Here is a 21,974-nt window from a genome sequence, read left to right as displayed (position 1 = left end):
TTTATTACTTTTATCTTTCGCACAATGTGCTTGTCTCTCCTTTCTCATTAGGTTTTAAGAAAACTGCAAGTCTGATCCCAGCTGACTTAACCCGCTCATATGCTTTGTTCACTCATTTGACATTAAACATTTTTAAGGCTTTTATCTTCTAAGAAATGTCTGAAATAGGAATATGAGGGAGGCAGCGGGGGGAACGGTAGATAAGAGAACAAGGAGTTCAGAGAAAACAAGAGTTAAGGGAATTGACTGAGGTATGATGGCAAACATAAAGGGGTGAGACAGAAAACAGATGTGAACTGAGGGAAGTGAAGGAGTGACAGGGAAGAGCAGAGGGAAGGAGAGCAGAACAAGGATGAATAGAGGTTGCTGTTTCCTAAAGATGAGCAGAAGAGAAAAAAAACAACTCTTGGAGGCCAAGTAAGTTTATACTTTTTATTAAAAAGAGCTACATAATGCATATTTTTCAATAACACAACTCAATACTGAGTGAACTATACAAAACCCTGCACTAATTTACATTTTTAAAACAAACAAGAGCAACAGTGAGCTCTTCTGGACGTAAAAAGTCTTGTTGCCGGCTGCTGATTCGCATCAAGGATGTCTCCATCGAGAAAACTTTCAGTGGAAACAGTAAAACTATCAAACTTAATATGAAGACGAACAGATGCAGATTCTTTTATGACATGTCTCCTTTGTTTCCAGGCAGCTGTGTTTTAAATTTGGAGCAGGTGCCATCAAAACTCACTATTACAACATCAAAAAAGCAAAACAAACAAAAAAATGTCTTGAAAACTAGAGATGAAGAAAGGAGAGACAAATGGGTGGAAACAAGAGTCAATGTTTGTGAGTGAACTAAAAAAATAAGCTGAAGGAAATTGGATTTATGTACAGAAAAGTCAAATGTAAACATCATTAAAGCTGCAAGCCAGACTCTTCAGTAAAATCAATCAAACTCCCTTTAGAAACAATTTGTCACCTAAAGAACAACGTGTCAAGGTCAGTTTTTCCATTAGTTGAGGTATTTTTTTGTTGTTGTTGTTGTTGTCTTTATTTAATCAAAATAAAATTTTCCCAAGCTTTCACAGCCAAATTCTACTTTGGAGGTTTTTGTCATATTTCTATTCAGATTTCTCAGATGTGCGTCTTACATATTCAGTGCTGTTGAAAGTTTTGCAACAGTGACAAACAACATTTCTGTTTGTCAAATGATTCAGGGCAGATCCGCTTTTTAGATTGATGTAAGCTGAGTTTGCATAAAACTGCATGCTCTGTTTGACGTTCTGAGAGGAAGATTTTAACGTCCCATCTGTGTTTCCTTCAAAACTTCATCTGTTATTTTCCTTTTGCTGTAGCTTATAGGTTGACTACATAAGCTACTATTGCTTGGAGGTAATCAGAGTCAAACTATGTCTTAAAGACACAAACTTGAACCACTTGCCTCTCCAATGCAACTCAAACACTTCAAAATCTATCTCACAGCATATCGTATCTGCTTGATTCTCGTTTTTCTTGTGATGCCGTCAATCCATATATGCACAAAAGCAAAGTAGCTATTTTGTTCTCCATGGTGCGTTTTAAAAATGACATTTGCAAAACCTCATTATCCAGTTCTTTTTTTTATCTTTAGGGTCTGTTTGTTTTGTTTTGTTTGGGGTTTTTTTAAACATTGCTGGAGTCATCAACATTCATATCGGATAAAACCAGGTGAGTTGAAGTGAAGCAGTGACGTGGATGATTGGATGAAAGTTAGCTTGAACAATGAATCCCAAACCTGCTGTAGCCAAATATATCATGCTAGAAGTTTGCTTTGTGCAGCCAAAACAAATTAAAGACGAGTGTCTGAAAGCAAACAAATATCCACAGTCAATAATAATATGTTGCTGTCGGGGAAAGAAACAGTGCAGATGACAGTCTCTTGAGTTATCTCTACAGGGAATGTGCAGGTAACCATTAAAATGTTTTCTGTCCGCCAATCAAAAGCAGTTTTGGTGATAATGAAGTGGGATTTTTTGGTTAGTTTTTTTTGGGGGGGAATGACATGGCAACTGTTCACCAAGCAAAAAACATTGCAACTTTTCTACACGACAGGCAGATCAAATTAATGGTACGGCCAGCAAACATCCTGGATCTCAATTATCTTAGGAGTTTTCTTTTCCCAACAGACACAAACTTCTCGGAGGAATGAAAACAACTTTAATTCTAAATCTGCCAGAGTTATGGTATGAATTATATCTGCGTTTTGTATTTTGTTTTGCAACAGAGTAAAGCAGTTACTGAACATCCCTTAAGAGCTGCGGCTCCATATGTTACTGCCAAGCTCTGTGACTCAGAGTTTGCAGAAGAAATTATCACCTCCAAAATATATGGCCACCAAAACAAAAAAATGTGTTTACTATAATAATATAGTCTTGTGAATGACACAAACTGATAAACTGGTTAGAAAGCCTGGAGCTTTTCCATTTTCCTGTGGGGAACAAAACAAAACAAAAAAAATCATGGCAAATCCTGATTTTTATTTTCGCAATTGAATAATTCACACAAAATTTCAAACCCAACAAAAACCGAAGACAGCTGTTCGCCAAAGTGATTCCACTGCAGCACGTCAGACTTCAAAGACGCTCTCATCACACATTAAAATGCAGAATGAAAATTCTGGCTATACAAACACTTAATCATGTAAATAAAAGATCAAAGGAAAAAATTGCTGATTGAGAGAGAGGGCAGAATAAGCAAAGGGTGCCTTCATGAATCACTCCACAGTCAGGAGAAAAGGAAGCTAAACTCCTGTTTTTGGTTGAGGCTGATTGCGAATGGGCACTGGACCAAAAAACAAAAAATAAAATAAATAAAGGAGAGTAATATTATAAATATGCTCCTGTTTTATTAAGAAAGAGGTTTCAGCAGAAAGCCCAAGACATACTCTTGTATTTATGGTAGGAATGGTAATCACACTGTAATATGCCAAGCATTCCTACACTGAAATATTGCTGTGCTTTAAAAACACATTTAAAACAGTGAGAAATAGAAGACAACTGCTTACATTGAAAGTGCGTTGTGATGCGTTTGGTGCTCTATGTCCACACTTTCAAAATCTTATCTGCAGTGCGGGAGAGAAATAAATGGTCTACGTCCAGAAAAATACCTTCTTATTATAAGCCCAAAATCATTGCAAAATACTTCTCATGTCTTTAAATACTGAACTATTCCTAAGTGTCTGCATCATGCAAATAAATGTTCACACATCTCTCTGCATGCACAAACACATTCAATCAGTTCAAAAATTATTTTCAGAGTGTAAAACATGACACACTCCATGTTTAAGCATGAAACATTTATCCTATAAACGTAAAAGATTACAAGTTTTATTTATAGAATTACCATTACATTTCCACGCACTCTTTTAAGCCGAGGTAAATCAAGTGTCCTGCAAAGCAGCTTAACAAGTGCGGCTGTATGCTGCTCCAGCCTGTCAGAGAACAGCGATTTGAATGAGCCGTGTGGTTCAATACCATACCTGAGCCTGGAAATAGAAACACTGGTTAAAGTATATATTTCCGCCTTGACAGCTTTGCATCCCATCTCTACTTTTCTTCTCAGCTCAGTACTTTCTGCTGGTGTTAATGTGTTCGTTTTGCTCATCCTTCCTTCGGCTCAGGAATGGGAAAATATCAAGTGGGAAGGAAAGAAATCAATAGTTCTGGGAAATTACATCATAAAAATGTGTTTCCATGCCCTCAGCGAGGAGAGTGGTGTGATACTGCATTAGCCTCCCTTGAAAGACCAATGTTTACCATTGATTGATGAGTGATTCAAAAAATTAAATCATCCAGTGTAGGGAACACAAGTTATTAAATTTCTTATTCAAATATGCAGATAAGAAAAAAAGTAGGCAGGAAAAAAAGGGTTGTAGCAAAACTAGACAAATAGAAGTATTTAGGAAATCAATGCAGTAACTGAATATGATGACTCACAACTCATATCTACACAAACATATTTTCTCAACAGTTCTAGTGATTCAAAAGACTCTCATATGTCCATAGTTAGATATTTGGTCTTTCTCAATAGGCAGCTGTACTTTTAGTTGGCAGTGTTTCAGATATGTTGATGTTTAACTCACTTGACCATGAAGAAGCTCACTGGTGTTTTAGCATAGGGAAGCAACCAATTTAAATAAACTCTATAAATTCTGCCAACAAGAGCCATCAAATATACTTCCAGTTGTATGCTAATGGCTTCAAAAATTGTGAGGTTTCAGAAATTTACTTTGTCGAATATAAGTAGATATATTTGCATTCTCTGAATTAAAATTGGTTCTTGTATTATTAGTCTGCATGAAATAACTGTTCAAAGTCCTCATTGAAGGTCTGTAATCAACATGACATTTATGCCGACGATGAGCTGCTGTAAGCTGTGTATCGCATTTCTGAGACATGATGGAACTGCTAAAAATTCAACTGTGGAAGTGGATCGCTTGGATGTGAATTTCTTAAGTTTCTGCGTAAATGTAATGCAATTGAGCGCTCCTTTTTAAAGAGAAAGCTTGATTAAAACTTCTGAATGTCAGATGTCTGGTGACTACATGAGTGGGGTGTCAGTGAGCGATCAGTCCGGATGCATCATCCATTGCACATGCATGCATCCTGTTTCTGTACTAGACTGTTGACCAAAGCTGGGGACGGTTTTTCCATACAGATTAGATTTATACACATTTTAGTAAATTTAGAAAGTGTACAAACCAGAACATTTCACGAAGAAACAACTCATCTGTGCCTGAAATCCAACAGGTGGCAGCTGAACATGTTCGAACGAAGCTGCCAAAATAGATGAAAAGAGAACATGCAGCCATGAAATCACACTATATGTCTGTACTGTGGAGAGAGGAATGATTTTCTTATATGAGATTCATCCATAGATAGAGTATTTAATGTATTATTATATTGGCTATTGGCGGCCAATAAATGAACACATTCACCAGCTTTTGTGTGTGTTTATAGGATTTTGGGCTTTTTTTCTCAAACCTCTGGAGATTTGCTGGGTCCTCATTGCATTTTGCAAAGTGCATTGAATTAAAAATAGACTTCATGTTAAAATTTGTTCCATTGTAACAAAAACAAGATCCTCAGCCATGACGCTCGGTAGAATCCATGGGGATGATGGATGAGTTGGCCAGGTCCGAGGCATCCCCAAACAATAACACTTCCAGCTCTTCACGTCCAAAGTTGGTCAATTTTATTATTTCCTAGAATGCTGTATTTGATTCAAAATAATTAAATTTTTGACTCATTTGTTCACAGGACATTTTTCCAAAGCGGATCATTCAAAGCTTTGAATGAAGGCTTGAATGAAGAGGAAAGGAGGAAGTATGACTACATGAACAGAACATTGAGAAACTAATTATTACTTGTCTCCCATTTGACAGCAATGTTACTTGACATTATTGGTCTGGATGGATGAATTGTCAGCTTTATGGTTTTATTTGCTTTTCACTCTTCACCATGTAAAAACACATTTGTTTTCTTAACCTGTACATTAAAATGAATTTTCATTTAGAAAACATCACAACACTGTAGCTTCTGCTTCACAAAGGAACAGCCTGCTTTTTTTTGTGTGTGGTCATTTAAATGTTCAAAAGTTTGGGTTGGAGGCAGCTATTCATTTATTATTTCAAAACAAACTGTGGGCAAACAATACAAAAAAACAATCATGTGGCATTACAGCGCGGGCAGAAGAGAGAACAAAAGAATGGTGTACAAATTAGACTTTTAAAATTATTCAGAAAGTGGTTCTAGTGTATGCTGAAAAGAAAGAAAAGCCAAAAACATAATGTGCTTTTCTCACGGGGATGATGTTGATGATATTCCACTGCAGAATGAAAATCAAAATGTTTCAAGAGTAACACTTTCTGGCTTGCTTTAATATCATATTTCAGAAATCAAGATCCAAATGATGAATGTCCAAATAGATTTTTTGAAGCATAAATACTAACGTGGTCCTGCTGTAGAAAACTGATTTTTAGGTTTTTGTGTGTGAAAGGTTCAAAAGCAGAAACCTGAATTCAATACTTTGGAGAAAGGAGGAAAAAGAATCTTTCTCATGGCCAGAGTTCATCAAAAGTGAAGCTCAAACAGAGGGGAAGCTATTTTACCAGAGAATAAAGACTTCTGTTGCCTATGGCTGAAGGTCATCAAAGTACTGAGATCCTATTGAAATAAGTCTATATGTGAGCTGAGAAGGACACCAATGGAGGTGTTCAAAACATTTGCTAAAATTATTTCCAAAGACACTGAGAGCTGTTTAAGTCATTTAGAAGTATGCTGTAGATAATCAAGTGACTCCTAGTACCAATGTGTTTAAGATGAACTTCAAAATTTAACAAGAACACTTCTGTTGTATCACTTTCATTTTTTGTGACTTTTATTCTTTGTAACTGCATACTGTTAAATTTTGCCTCCATCTAGTTATCTGAAACGGCTCAATACAAGTTTGTTCTCCATCTGCCAAACTGGCAATATAAAACATTGCGCTCATATGAAAAGATATAAACAGCTCTCAGCATGTAAAAAGATATTAAATATTTTATGGCTCACAAAATGTATGTGTTTATTTCTTAGCTCGTTAAAACAACTAGTTACATTTTGTCATTTTTCTTTTTTTGCTCTGTTGTTACGTATTAACAGGGACATTTGAGGGACAACAAAATTATTTCCATTGAATTACATATTCCAAGACTGCTGGTTAATTTCCACAAAAACAAAATTAGATATGCTGCAAATTATACAATAGCACTGTAACACATTATGTTTGTTGAACTTACACATGGAGAAAGATGCACAGCATCCTTTTTTTCATCAGCTCAGGTTGATGGAGAGATAGATGGGCAGTCCTGTTAGTGTCTCCCAAAGCCTGGGATGGATGTTCATCTTTCTACAAGACATCCATCCTAACGTCCAAGCAGAGCTGCGATTTAATAGTTCTGATCAAAGTATTAACCACTAGGTCTGAGGTTGAAACACAACAAGATTTGACAAGACACTGTATCAATTATAATTCATCACAATACTGACAGACTGTCTTCCTATTCATCAGATTCCTTAAGGTTGATTTCAACCATTTTTATTGATGATCAGGTAACAAGTTGAAGATGTTCACCTCTCTGTACCTTTAACCTTTAAAATCTTTTTAAATATCTGTTTTTTGTTTGTGTTTTTGATGTTGTGTTTTCATGGCAGCAAGCTGACCATTTCTCTTAATTTTGTTTGTTCAGAAATAGAATAGTCAAAAAGTCTTCCAGCGTCTTTTGTTTTATTTTTATACATTGCCTTTTTTTGCCTTTCAAATATTTGTCTTCATGGCACCAAGAGGGAAATGGAAATGTACTAAGAAGCCAGAGCAGTACATTTAATCGAGGTTGCTTTAATTTACTCTATTACTGTTATATTTGTGGAAACAAAAATGAGTTCATGAGAGCAGATTGAATGATATAATATGTTAAAATAGTCTCATTTACAAGCAAAAGATTTGCCCAAATTTGAAACCACCCCCCAGGAAATTGAGCCAACAGGCCAAATTGCCTATTTCTGCAGGGAATGGCTCAGAATACACATTCTTTCATACGCTTAAAATTCTGGGTGTTCAGACGTAGCAACTAAAGAAAATGAAAACATACTGCTGCAGATGTAATTTCAATCTCACCGTCAGTCACAAATATTATACAAATAGCTAGAATGAGCAGATGTTAAAATGGGCCAGCGCTAGTCTGGGCTCCTCCCTGACACGTCCTACATGTCTTACCTCATTAGTAGTTCAGCAACAATTCCTAAAACAACTCCGATGATAACAATGGTTAAAATCTCTGAGGCAACGCTTTGTTTGTGTCATATTACATAGCATAGGTGGTGAAAGACTCTGCCTTTCTGTGGCAGCCCAGTTCAATTCTCTGTGCAGCTTTCTCCAAAAAAAAAACAAAAAAAAAATCCCATTTATGAAAGATTTTATTTAATCAGAATGCCTAATGTTAGTCTTATCAAAGAGCTTTTAATACCACCAGAGATATTTTGGTCCTCTGAAAAGCGAGTAGATGTATTTTCTCTCCTATCTCAGATTCTGATTAACAAATAAATTAGTAGTTTTGATAACTCTGGATCATACGGGTTTTTTGAATTTGTCTTAAAAATTTTTTTTTGCTTAAAAACTTTGATACAACAGTTTAGGTTAAGTAAGAATTAACAGGTTCTCTTTTAATGATGCTGCTAAGCTGTTGAGTTAATTTATCCCCAAGAGTAAAACATGGGAATATTTAAAACCTACAGAACTCATTTCAGTGATGGAAACAACTAAACATATGAAACTAAACAGGCTATAAAAATAGTTGGATTACATCTACACTCATCCAGGTGTCTAACACTTTCATGAACTCTTCAGAACAATTTGGGAAACATAAACTGCATTAGCAGAAAACAGCTGGCATTTGGAGAAATTAAACAAACTAAAAACAAAAAACATTCATCCCTTTATTAAAACACTGTACAATGGAGGCACATATATTCTTATTTTAAAACTCATTCCTTTCCTAACTCTTATTCTACCAACACACTGAGGTGCCAAACCTGAAACACTTTGAGCAAATTTGATCTTCTTTTCTTCTTTATTGTAAATAAAGAAAACAGAGAATGCATAAAAATCACACGTGGACATATTTATGTATTGCTACCTGCTCAAGTTAGTGAACATTGAAGTCAGAACAACATGTGTATTTGTGTTTTCTTAGTGCTGCAACAGAAGCAAATCATACGTGTGTCGTCTGTTACAGTAGATAATGATGTAGTAAAGTCAAAATTTTTGTAAGTTAAATTGGATTTTATTATTTGGGCCTGAATTTAGGCTAAATCTTATAATTTAGGTTAAATCTTAAACTTTTAATGTGATGTAAAGTCATGGTCTATGGTCTTTTGTTTCATAGAAATCGGCTGTAAAGCTGCTGAATACTCTATTGGAGACAGAGCAGGAGTATAGAAACGATTTTTTTTTACCTGTTTTTCCACTGAACATTCAAATGACTTAAGGTAATGAATAACATCTGAGATTTGTCTGAGCTCTGAGTCCAGCTTCATTAAGTGCCTCTTCAGGATTTGTGACCTGGTTGATCAGCGTTTCACTGATTTCATTTGATAAGTTTGGCCCACTCTGTCATGGTGCTTCTGCTCCCTCTGCATCTGCCTCCTTCATCTCCTCTGCAGACTCTCCTCCCTGTTGCACGCTTCCTTCTTCTGGGAAAAGCTCCTGCTTTGATTTTAGTAGCGATTAGATGAGATTGGTGGTTTTCAGCCGAGTACGTTCTATTTGCACAACTCATGTATGTGTTTAACCTCTTAAATCATGCTGGTTACATTTTTCCACAGTTTTGTAGACTCCAAGTACCTGCCATTTAAGTAAAGAAAAACAAAGAAACCCAAAGGAAAGTCCTATTCTGGCTTGCCACAAGTATGTAGGAAGTATGCTGCAAACTTGTGGAAGAAAGAAAGCACTGTGCTCTGGTAATACCAAAGGTACTTTTGGGCATTTAAAATGATATGTGTGCTGAAAAAGTAACACAACGTATCACCCTGATCATACCACCAGCTGCATACCTCATGCTGTAGGAATGTTTTTTAGCATTGGGAATAAGAACATTCTTGAGGAAAAACTAGATGGAGCTCAATAAAGAACCACATATACTCTCCTCTGCTTCAATTTTACTATTATTTAACTCACAACTGTCTTTTGCCACCAAATAATCTCATGAAAATACTATTAAGTTTGAGGTCGTAATGTGACAAATGTGAAAATGTTCAAAGGGTAAAAATACTTTTAAAAGACTTCATGCATGTGGTCATTTATGCTGTTAAAGGCAGAAAAACAGTAATACTTTGTCATTTCTCTTTAATGTGTTTAATGTCCTGGAAAAAGCCTGATGATGGCTGTTTGCTTTGTGAGAGAAAGGTTTAGTTTACTGTCAAAAAGGTTTTATTTTGCATGTATTCGGTGTAAATTATGAAAGAGAAATTCTTTTTTCCTCTTTCATAATAAAACATTTTGAAAGGAAAACCTAAAACCAAGCTTCTGGAAATGTTGATTAAAGTCACAGCAATAAACCAAACAGTATGAAAAAAGAAAATATCAAAAATAAATAGGCAGAGTCACTTTAAATTCAGTGGTGAATAACAGGAGTAACCGTCCCTTAATGTTGGGTAAACAGTGCTCTGTTTACCACTGTGGGAATGAGAAGGTGTGGGGAAAATAACTTTAGTAAAGTAGATTACTTAAGATTGCATCACGAAGTTCATAAAACACCAGAGCTCTGTTTGATTTTTCCCACCAGAAATGTATTTGAATGTTTGTTTTAATACTTTTGTTCCTCATTATCCATGTTGTGAAGATCCCCAGTGAAGGAAAAATTGGTCATTTAAGCCCTTGTTAGATACCGACTTACTGAAAGCTCCACAAACTTGCAAAAACACTTTAATAGCTTTTCCTTGCAGTGCAAAATCGTTGCTTGATCCCCAAATGTTGTCAGCATCATGCAACTAATTTGCAGCTTAGAAACTTCAGACCACCAACCACAACAAATCCCAATTTTGGCCCTGAATGTTAGCATTAGTTAATAACTCTTAATGCAGCCTTTCATCCTTCTAGGTACATTTGACAAATTGTGGAACTAGACATTTTATTAAAGTTGCTGTGGTATAAAGCAGGATTATGTAAAGGCTTGCTGCCATTGGTCAAAGAAAATAAGCTTTATTCTGGGCTGCTGTGAATCAACAACTTAAAATGTTTATATTTTTCTAAATCTTTTTTTTTTTTTTTCGGCTAGCTCTGACATGAGCTTCTTGCTGTTATATTTTCTGTGGTAAACAGCAGGCCGGGTATGAATCTATGTAGTTTGAGCCTTGATCATTGCTCGGTCTCCCTGGGACTGAACTCACAGTTGCTGTTTTGGAGGCAGCGGGGGAATCTCTGCTCTATATGGATTTGTTGGTGCTTGTGGAGATGAACACATACTGGAGTTAGAATTTAGAAAACAGAAAAAGGTGCAGACCTCAAGAAATAATAGTGAACATACAGGTATAGAAATGTAGTGTATACAGGTGTGCTCCTTTTTTTGGCTGGTATTCAGCTCAGTCTGCTCTAGTAATTCCAATCAGCAGAATCAATGTTTGGATAACTGCAAATATTTGGAGTCTGTCTGAGTTGTCATTTGAGTCCAACCAAACTAATTGATAACTAGAATCGCTCTAGACTATTTTTGAATCAACTGTAAAACTACATCTTTGTACTTAATGTTCTCCAAACATAAACAGTCCATCGATCTTCATCAAATTTGATGTTTTCAACATTGGGTCTCAAATAAGAACTCGACAAATTATCCAAATAAATATTCAGAAAAGAGATCGACACTTGTGAAAAGATGGAAAGCATGTAAATTAAAACAACAAAATCTATTGCATGGATAAGAGAACGTCATCAGCTTTGATTTTATTTCAACGTGGGACTACAGAGATCCATCCGCTGATCTTTTTTGATCATAATCAGCCGTGCAGGATGAGAGAAACAGCACTGAATGTATGAGAGTGGGCGGACTAATACTCTTTATAGAAGTATTGGTTGGACCCAGAAACAAACACACATGCACACACACCCACACACGCACACACACGCATACACACACACACACACACACACACACACACTCCTCACTCTTGTCTCTTTTCTGTCTCTTTCTCCTTCAAAACTTGAGAACTGAAGACAGCTTATTGCGCAGATCTTTGTGGCACAAATTTCTTTTTATAATGTCACAGAGAAAGAAGGTCTTATATTTCTCTTCTCTTTCCTAACCTAGTTCTTGAGCTTGTCTATTTATTCCTCTTTTTTTCCATTCCTACCAAATTTAAATAATATCCCGCTTCTCAGCTTTTCAGCTCGTTTTCTTTCATTCTTCTCCCCAGTCATCTATGAGCCTGGTAATTCCCTACTCTGCATCTTCCTCCGGGCAAATAAGATGACCCACTGCTTCCTAATTACATCTGCACTCTCCTCTTCTTGCACCATTATTCTATTAGCTTGTACTACATAATAATCATCAGGGTGGAAATTAGATGTAGTAGCTTAGAGCAGAACAAGGTGTGAAGGAGGACAGAGAAGACAATTAAATGGCTTCCATTTCCTAAAGTCAAGTTTGTGTTAAATAGATGGGAACAAATGGAGGAATTTTGAACATTATTCACAACTGCTGTAGTTTACTGTAAGCGGCGTTTCTTTAAATCGTGTCCTGTCACTGTGAGACATGGAGTCCTTCATTGAATCTGGACAGGCTGCTGAAATGTATTTATGTCCAGTTCCTGTGAAGAACGTAGCAGATTTTACATTACTACAAACTCCACTGATGGACATTGCCTTGCAAATTATTTATATGCCTTGAAACTTTTCACAATACGCAAAATCACCTCAGTGCATCACGTCAGGATGATTTGTGACAGATCAACACAAAGTAGTGCAGAATAGGAAGAAAAAGGTCACCTGGAATTCAAGATACTTTAGAAATGAAAATGTTCCATGTTTTTCAAAATGGAGATTGTTTGCTTTGGCGTTCATCTTCTCACCACTCTTTCAGAAACTTTTCCAATCTGGGACCTGTTACAACAGAGATTCTCCCACCTGATTTGTGGATCTCTGCAGCTCCTCCAGAGTCACACTTTCAGATTATGAGTTGGACGTTGTTGAGTGGGACGGTTACATCTTGCCATACTTTTTCAGAACCTAAATCTGCTTAAACTTCTCAGCAATTTCATTCTTTACATGTAAACTGTTTACAAACTGTTGGGTCACTAATTTTCACCACAAAAACCTTTGAGAACATTCACAGAATCAGATAGAGTATAGAGACTTAAAAGAAGAAAAGAAAACATCTGGACTCTGTTGGTCGGACTTGATTTTATCAAGGGGCATCAGTGTAAATACCCCCCACTTTTTCTATTACTTTTTGCAAAATAGTCAGAAATAATTGTCCTTTCATTTCATAAATATGCACACTTACTTGTGCTGAATGCTGATTAATATAAAAATGTTCCAGGTGACTACAAGCTGTCCACAGTTTACCTTGAACTTGTAGTACATTTTGAGTTCATACCATGCAACACTTTTTTTGTACTTGTAACTATTTTTAAAAGTTGTTGGAAAGCAGCAGATATCAAAAACCATAACATTTTATCACACATCATCAGCTTGTATTTGTAGAAATTTATAGAGAGTTCTGTTTGAACTGGCGGATGGCAAATATTTCAAAGAGCAAAGATTAGAAGCCAACACTACATCGCTCTTTTTTTTCCCTGGCAGACTAAACCATTAAAATGTACAATCCACTTTTTTTCTGGGCATAATCATTGGACATTTACTGGCATGTAAAAGGGTTCAACATGCAAAACAAGAAACCTGAGATCAGACAATCCCAGAAAAAAAAGAAATCACACAAACATAGGCCCGATTCACAATTAAAGAACAAAAACGTGAGTTTTAAAATTGCGAATAATAGACAAATGTGTCAGAGAATCCAAAGTCATTATCGGGATCTGCAGCCTGGCTTTACAGATGCACATAAAACGAGCAGACATTCATAAAACACAAGGTTGGGCCAGGTGGAAAATTTGCAGGAATGACACAACAGGACAAGTTTCTTTTTCCATCAGCCATGATATGTAGACATGTTCACTAGATGCTGCTTTTCTTTTTTTTTCCAGGCCAGTCTGCTTGCATGTTATCATAATGATGAGTCAAACCCCAGGTTGTGCTGACAACAAACCACAGTCACAGCTTGTGACTGAGGCTGATACTTATTCATAACGGAAGGGAGCAGAAAATGAATTGCATTATCCTTTTCCAATGTGATTTGCAAAATATTATTTACCTGAAGTTTTTCCTCATTGTTCCAGAACACAATGAAAGGGAATAAAATCAGGTCACTAAATAAAAAGGGTAAGAAAACTGAGAGCATCAGTGTTTCTGAAAACATCAGAAATTTAACCATTTGCAAACCCTGAAGAGTAACATTTTATGACTCCTAATAAACATTTGGTTTGATGAATAATAAAAAGAACTTATGGAAGGTTGCTAATTATAACTACCTTGTAAAAAGTATTAGCAGGGAAACTATGCCCATGTATTAATTTTTAATCATCCATATGTATGGATATAAGGATAGATGCTATTAAAAATGTATTGATAAGGAAGGCTTTTCTGAGCCTGTTTACCCAGATAATTTATCTGTCATCTGTGAAGCCTGAACACTTTCTAACTTGCAGACTGTAACCATTTTTTTATCTATTGGGAAATCTATGTTCACAGCATCACGGAGCACTTTGCAGGGGTTTATGCCTGATTTGTAGAATATCGTGTCAAATTAAAGCAAGGGATACGTTACGCAACCTTTACAGTCTTCACAGATTTGGTGAAGACTTGAAGTTTACTCCAGCAGACTGGCTTCAGCAGATTTCTGTTTCATGACTGGCAGACTGGGGATCTCACTCCTAACTTTGCCTGCTGAGGGATCACAGGCTTCAGGATTTATCAAACCAACTACAGCAGACTAAACACATTAAACTTGGTTGGAAACTCTTGAGAGGGGAACGGTTTGAAAGAACAAACATACCAAACAAGAAGTGGGGGAGGGGCACACGGAAGATATTCTCCCCTGAAATTATGGGATGGAAGTGTAAATGGAAGAAAATCACAGAGGCACTGAGGAAGAGTGAAAGTTTTGCAATTGATCTGAGCCTCAACCAGATTCAAGTGAGAAATGATGCGCTGGATCAAGTGAAAACTGCGCTTAAGCCCTATTAGAGCTTTCCTGGGTAGGTCAAGAGATTGTTGCAGCAGCCCAGATGAGAGGATCAATTTCATGTGTGAGAGTCTGTCTTCCAGGCAGGGATTGCTTGATGCTTGAAATGTTTGTGAGATTAAATATTGTGGACTCTCAAAGGAATAAGCAGCCATCAGCATAGCATCAAGACTGAAGAAGTGACAGAATGCTTTGCTATATCAGTGTTGTGCGTGAAGACTACTTTTTTTTTCCTGATATTTTACTGACGTATGGAAGGTTGCAAATATTTTAAACTGGATTTCTCAAGTAACCATAACACTTCAGACCAGTTCCCAAATACCCTTTGTTCAAATACAAAACAAAAAATCCTGTCAAAACAAAAGAAATAACTATTGTTCCGCAACCAAATATAATATGTCTGTAAAGTTACTTTCAAGCAACACAGTTTTTGTAAGGAAACAGGAAGAGATGTGGCAGTGAGATGAGAGAAAGGTTTTGATATTATTGTCAAGTTTTGCTAAGGTGATGTGAAAGACAGCGGTTCTTAGGACTTAAGACTGATGTTATAGAGCGAGAAATAAAAATGGTTAGAGTTAAAGTTTATTAATTAACAGTCAGCATAAAGTCAGCTTATCATGTTTAAAAATTGTTCTACTGCATAGTGATATGAAATCAATGGGACACTTTTATCCACATAACTTTCTGCGTTGCTTTAGTGCCTGTCGTGTTGAAAGTCTTTTATATTTCATTAACAGCTCTTCTTAGGAACAGTAACAAGACATCAAATAACAAAAATAAATATTATTTCCTGTAAAAAAAAAAAAGAGCATGGTTTTCTGACATTTAAATTAATTTATTGAATATGTATTTGATTAAGTTATTCTGCAATACCAGTTTTTTTTTTATAGACTGTTTAGCTTTTATTTTTGGTTTTCTTTAATTGCCATGTAATTTAACACCAGCAGAAATAAAAGGTAAAACTGAAAGTACGTCTCTCAAGGGAGAGGATTAAAATTTTCTTCATTTTTGTCTTCTCTGCACTCAGAATAAACCAAACGACCCATTTCCGTGGCCGTCTTAAAAATTCAGTTTTTTTCCTCCTCATCTCATCTCTTTTCTTTTTTTTATTTTCAGTAAAGGTTGCAGATTTTTTCATATTCAGTTATTGCTTTTATGAGTTAGTGTCTTTGTTTAGAAACTCAACTCTTTGAGAGAGAAAACAAAATATGTCGAACAAAAAAAAAACAGTTTTTGATCACATTCCTGCAAAAGTCAGATCATAGTTGTTCTCTGTGTCCAAAATAACTTCTGATACATCATGAATAACAAATGGTGCCCAAAACATTTCCCATCGCTACGGTTATGTGTGCAGAGGTTTGGATTTATCTTCTATACTCAGCTTTACGGCTCGTTCGTGTTCAGGTTATGTTTCGGCAGCTTTGATCAAACAAACTATTATTTTAAAGGGAACAGGTCCCAAACTGAATTCTTTTGGTGACATAATCAGAAATATAGGCATAAATGCTTAAACGTTTCCTGCTACTAAAACCAAAAGTAGGAATTTGCATTCACCTATCAATGTTTCTTTTATTAAAACACTGTTAGATTCTAGGTTACCCAGATGACAGATTCCAGAAGCACGCCGTTTATATTTAGCATTTTCCCTTGCAAGTCACCAGGGAATTAATGACAGTGCTTAACTAGATGCATCTTCAATCATCCAACGTAAAAGATGTTCTGGGTGCAGGTTAATATAATCCCACAAATGTAAGCCCTGTTTCTTTGCAGCTTAATCTTTAATTGCAAATTATTTGTCTTCACACTCTAACTGTGACACTGATGACACAGAGAGATGTTTGGTGTTGCTCTGATCATCAAACATTGTTATCGCTTTCACAATGTGCACTGATTTGAACAATTAAAGACTCAACAGGCTTGAAAAGGTACTTTGGCAGAGATTTAGCGTCACATCACTTTTATTTTCCCACACTGACACTTTCTGCTTAGCAATTCAGAGAGTCAACTGCATTAATGTTGCATTAAAAATCTTCTGGACCCATTTTTGTTTGTCAGTTTCATCAAGATTTATCTTGGTGTTGATTTTGGTTTAACATTGATGTACTAAGAAAATCACATTATTGGATTATTACTTCTATAACTGAGTTGCGGTTGCATCATTTCTGTAACAGTGGCATGCATTCGGTATTCATGACATGCAAGAGCCGGTGCACTCTGTGGCAGCCTGATTTATTTGTTGATCAAATTGTGTCTGCTGTGGTGTCAAATATGGAGTAAGGCATTGCTGAAGCATTATCTTCTTATGGCATGTTCTCCTAGAGAATTGAAACTGAAGGCATATACACAACATTTTGACAGGCATGTAAGCAATTCCCCTCTTTGTTTTCACAAAATCTTCTGTCTACATGACAACTTTCACAAAAAAAAAAAGCTTTTCTTTATTATGGGAACATGAAACACAGCTGTCTGTTGTAGGAGGGGTTTTACACAGAGAACAAGCTTTATTTGTCCTAATTTTTCAAATCACTTGTATCATGTTTTTGTTGCACGTAACCTCCACTCACATGCTCGATAGTTTCAGTGTGCCATTACTTTTATGACACACTGAGTCAGGCTCCAAATTAGCTGGTTGACCGTCTCAGCTTCCTCAAAGACAGAGCGAACAATAAAAAAAAAAAAACGTTCTTCTCAGAGCTGCTTCAACAACTGTAGGTTTGATTTATTCACTCCAGTATTACAAAGTGCTTGACATCATAGTTCAGACTTAAGTGTTAATTCTTCAAGATATTTTTGGGAAATTTTTTCACTGTAAAGTTCTGTGTACAATAAACAGTCTGACACTGCACAAATTGGGCAGCAGGGAAGGTTATTACAGAGACCAACTCATTCCCCCTACATCACACCAACTTTTTAATTGAACTCAGATCCATATTCTGTTCAGTTCTCTGAGATGTTTGGCTTGAAGGTATTGTGAAATCCATTGGTCAGCATCCAGCATTCGCTTGTACCGGCAACATGTGGCCGGTACAAGCGAAATGCCATCTCATCAAATGAGATATTGTGATGTTTAATACTGTTGCAGTACTTGTGACCAACACCTGGTCTTGAGGCTGCATTTTCAAAGTCTTGCTCTTTTATCTTCTCAATTTCTCATGAAGATCTCAACTGCAAAACTTTTTCCTGTGCAACTTAGTCATCAACTCTGTTTAGTTAAAGAAAAAATAAGTGAATTTATGTTTATTGTTTTTACTTTACTACACAACCTGTGCCCCTTGTGTTGTGTATCAAAAAATAAAAGGATGAGAGAATGAGAAAATAAGTTTGAGAAACTTTTTAAAGGGATTTCTGATTGTACCTTACTGTTGGTTTGCGATGAAATTGTGGAGCTCTGATTTTTTTCTTCCTTTATGCTGTTCTTCAAATATTTCATTCCAGTTCACAGCATGACATGCATTCAAAGAGAAGAGAGAGTCTCCCTCCGATCTAAAACCACCTGGCTTTTAAAGCGTTGGCTCCTACCATGTCTAATTAAGGGTTGGAGGCAACATTTACATTTCCAGATAGAAAAAAATATTTGTACTAGAAAAATATTGACATAATTACAACTGACAACTTCAAAACTAAAACTAAAACAATCTAGGCCCAAACAAAATCCAAAAAACATCTCCTCCATCTTCCTCCAAACAAACACAATACATTCACCAGATAAATTAGAATATAGGAAGTAGAAAAAACAGAACCTGTAAGGGAGTGGGTAAATCCCTCACACTTCCCTCTCCTTCAGGAGACTCGCTGTGGTTCACAGCGAGACAAAAAGTCTGCAACTGTGTTCTCTTTTCCTGGAAAGTAGCCTATCTTGAATCGGTGAGTTTGAAAAGACAGGAACCACCGTGTTATGTGACTGTTTGTGTCTGTCTTATATCATTAAATTGTCAAAGCAGCAAATTCCAAATGGAGCCCTCCAGTCCCCAAACTAAAATCCACTTACAGTCCCGAGGACCAGGTTTTATTGATATTCATTATTACTCTGACGGGAGTGAAGCATGCTCCTGTCAAATGTCAGGCGATGGGAGCAGTCTGGCATGCAGGTTTTATAAATTACCTGCCTTGAAACTTTTAAAAAGTTGTTATTTTCAGGCAACTGAACGCATCTCTTTGTACAAAACATAATGTATTCCTATTTATGTGGAGAATGCGTTTGTGCATTAGGAATTGCCATTTGTTTTCATGACTAACTTTTGTATTTTTCTACAGCTTAAACTAATAAACTATCAGCCATGTGAAGCTGGGTGTCAAGGGCTGCTCAGACAGCGACATGTATTGTCTTGGAGTTAAAAAAGTCAGCCATTCTTGACATATTTGGCTCTGAATGTCTAAAGAGTACGTAATAATTTTCATTTGTTTCATAATACCACATGAACAAAGATCTCCTGCTGAGGAGTTCATGACTCAGAGCACAATTATGGCTGTTATTAGGAGGCCAGTGTGCACAATGGGATCTTTTATGATATTTTTATCTTAAATTAAGAGATTGAAGTTACAACATTAAAACATTGGATACAAAAGTACTTAGAAAGTAAATATGTAGATAGAATCAACAATGTGAATCGCGGTTAATTCATCGGTAGCTTTTCATTGGTGATATCGAGATGTTTTAATCAGCTTGTTCGAGCCACAAATAAATACATAATAAATACATCAACCTTTATGTCAACATTGCTGAAAACTACACAAAACTCCCAAACTGATAACTTTCAAACATTTGCATTAAAATTGCAGCAGTAAGTCAAAAGGTTTGTAAAATATGAAACATTTTATGTTTTTTTTAAATCAATAACTTCATAAGATTATGGAAGGAATAAAACTGTTGCTTTGTTATTTATAAGTGCTTCTCAAGTTATTATTATTACAAATAATTAATATTTCTCATTAATTTGTGAGTGTTTGATGCTTTTAATTGTAAGTAATATGAATGTTTTCATATTTGGATTTTTCCTCATATTTAATGATCTACTTTTGTTTGAACAATGGATGGATGGAGAGATAAAGATATAAATAAATTCTGGTATTCTTACATACCCATATTCAGAAGTGCATAGCAGTGTCAGTATGCAACAATAGTTAACATTTCAGTGCCTTGTGAACTGTTTTTGCTCAGTTGGAAGCATGGAAAACTAAGAAACCAATTTGCTCTTTATAACTAAGTTATTAGAAGTTAATGTTGACTCCTCCAGTATTTTCTCATGGCTTTCTCAGCAGTAACCATGCCACAATTCTGAAGGAGACCTCCGGCAGCAATTTGTACAGTAAGTGCTGCCCAAGCACCTGCTGATACTTGGTGCATAAGTAGGAATTTGTTCTGTGGCAGCTCTTCTCTTATTGAGTTCACCACATGGAGTGAATATATAAAACACACACACAACACATACGCACACACACGTCGACTCTCCTGAGGCTCAAAACATTGTCATGCTGCATTTGTCTAAATCAACATGTTGAAGCAGACATTTTAATAACTCCCAAGGTCTCTATGCTGATAGACAAAATCTTTAGCTTCATTTGAGAATGTCAAGCTGTTTGGCCCGCCTGGACTTTGGACCATTAAGATACTACTTATTGGTTGCCCACCTGACTTTAGTTTTGATTTTCAGGTTGCTTTGAAACCAAATCCAGATTGATAACACAAAAACTGGTTTGGTAATAATAAAAGTAACATTGTTTGTAATTTAAGCTCAAGTCTGAGACATAAAAAAAATCAGCAAACAAAATCTGGCAAGGCTTTCCTCAAAATGAACAAACTAACTCACAATGCAAAACAAACTTTAGTCACAAGTAGAGATCCATACAGTAGCTATGCCTGATTTTCTCTGTTGCGTCCAGTCGGTTGCTTGCTGTAGTCTGAGTTTCTTTCCCACCCTCAGAACTGGGGCAATCAATCAAAAGCAGATTTTTTTTGACAATGTGAGTTATGTGATGGTAAAGAGCCAATGAGGAAAAGAGGCCTTGAAGTTAGCCAATCACAGAGCTGTAAAATGTCTTCTCACCTATAACGATCTGTCTCCTGAATCCAGTTTTGCACTTTCAATCCACATCAACACTCAGCAGTTCTACTGCATAAGAGCAGTTTTGCTGCCACTTTTTCAACTTAATGAACATTCCGCATTGAAGCTTTTATAATTACAGCATCTTCTAATTAAACAGGAAATAAAGAGGCCAACCTTCTTGATCTCTTGTTTTGTCTCATAAGAGAGTCTGGTTGCAGATGGTTTTCGCATAACCGCAGCTTGGAAGGTCAGAAAAACACTCGTTAATTCAAGGACAGGGAGGGTTTTTTTATTATTATTTGACTGAGAGATAATTTGCACTAAATCATTATATTAATCTGGACAGATCAAGTGAGCAGAAGAGAAGATGAAAGGTCAGGGTCCAAAAGTTTAGATGCAATAAAAGTCAAATAATATGCCTCTGTAAGTTAGTGCTCAAAAGAAAGAAACATCCATCCTTTGTTTGTTTCTACTTATCCCTGCAGGGTCATGGATAAGTCACTGGCTGAAAGGTGAGGTTCACCACAGACTGGTCTGCAGTTTATCACAGAACAACATGCAGACACACGCAAACAAACACGCCAAACACACACACACACGCATACATGCACACCTAAGAAAAATGTAGACATAAATTAACCCAATATTCATGCTTTTGAACTGTGAGGGGGAACATGGAGGACAATACGACATATCAATAACAACAACAACAACAACAACAAAATATGCTGAAAGAAAAACAAATGCATTTATACTGTGAGTAATTTCCCCCCCATCCCTAAAATCATGATCAGCATGGACAGCAGCTAACTTCTGGTGCGACTCGAGTAGAGATGGTGTCCTGTGAATCAACTGTGACTGCAGCGACTCCTGTACAAAGACGAGGGATGAAAAGGAAGAAGAGAAAGTGAAAGATGTGTTAATAAGAAATGGGAGAGAGGGAGGGAGGGAGACACAGACAGAGAGGCAACGTGCACAGGAGAGAGATGTGAAAGTGAGAGGGAGAGACGAAGCAGCAGAGAGTGGAGAAGTGAGAGTAAGCCTATGGGAGAAGCAACACTGGC

The sequence above is a fragment of the Poeciliopsis prolifica genome, unplaced genomic scaffold, assembly GCF_027474105.1.
Source record: "Poeciliopsis prolifica strain line A6 unplaced genomic scaffold, Auburn_PproV2 SCAFFOLD017, whole genome shotgun sequence".
Lineage (NCBI taxonomy): Eukaryota > Metazoa > Chordata > Actinopteri > Cyprinodontiformes > Poeciliidae > Poeciliopsis > Poeciliopsis prolifica.
Note: the sequence above shows the minus strand (reverse complement) of the source record.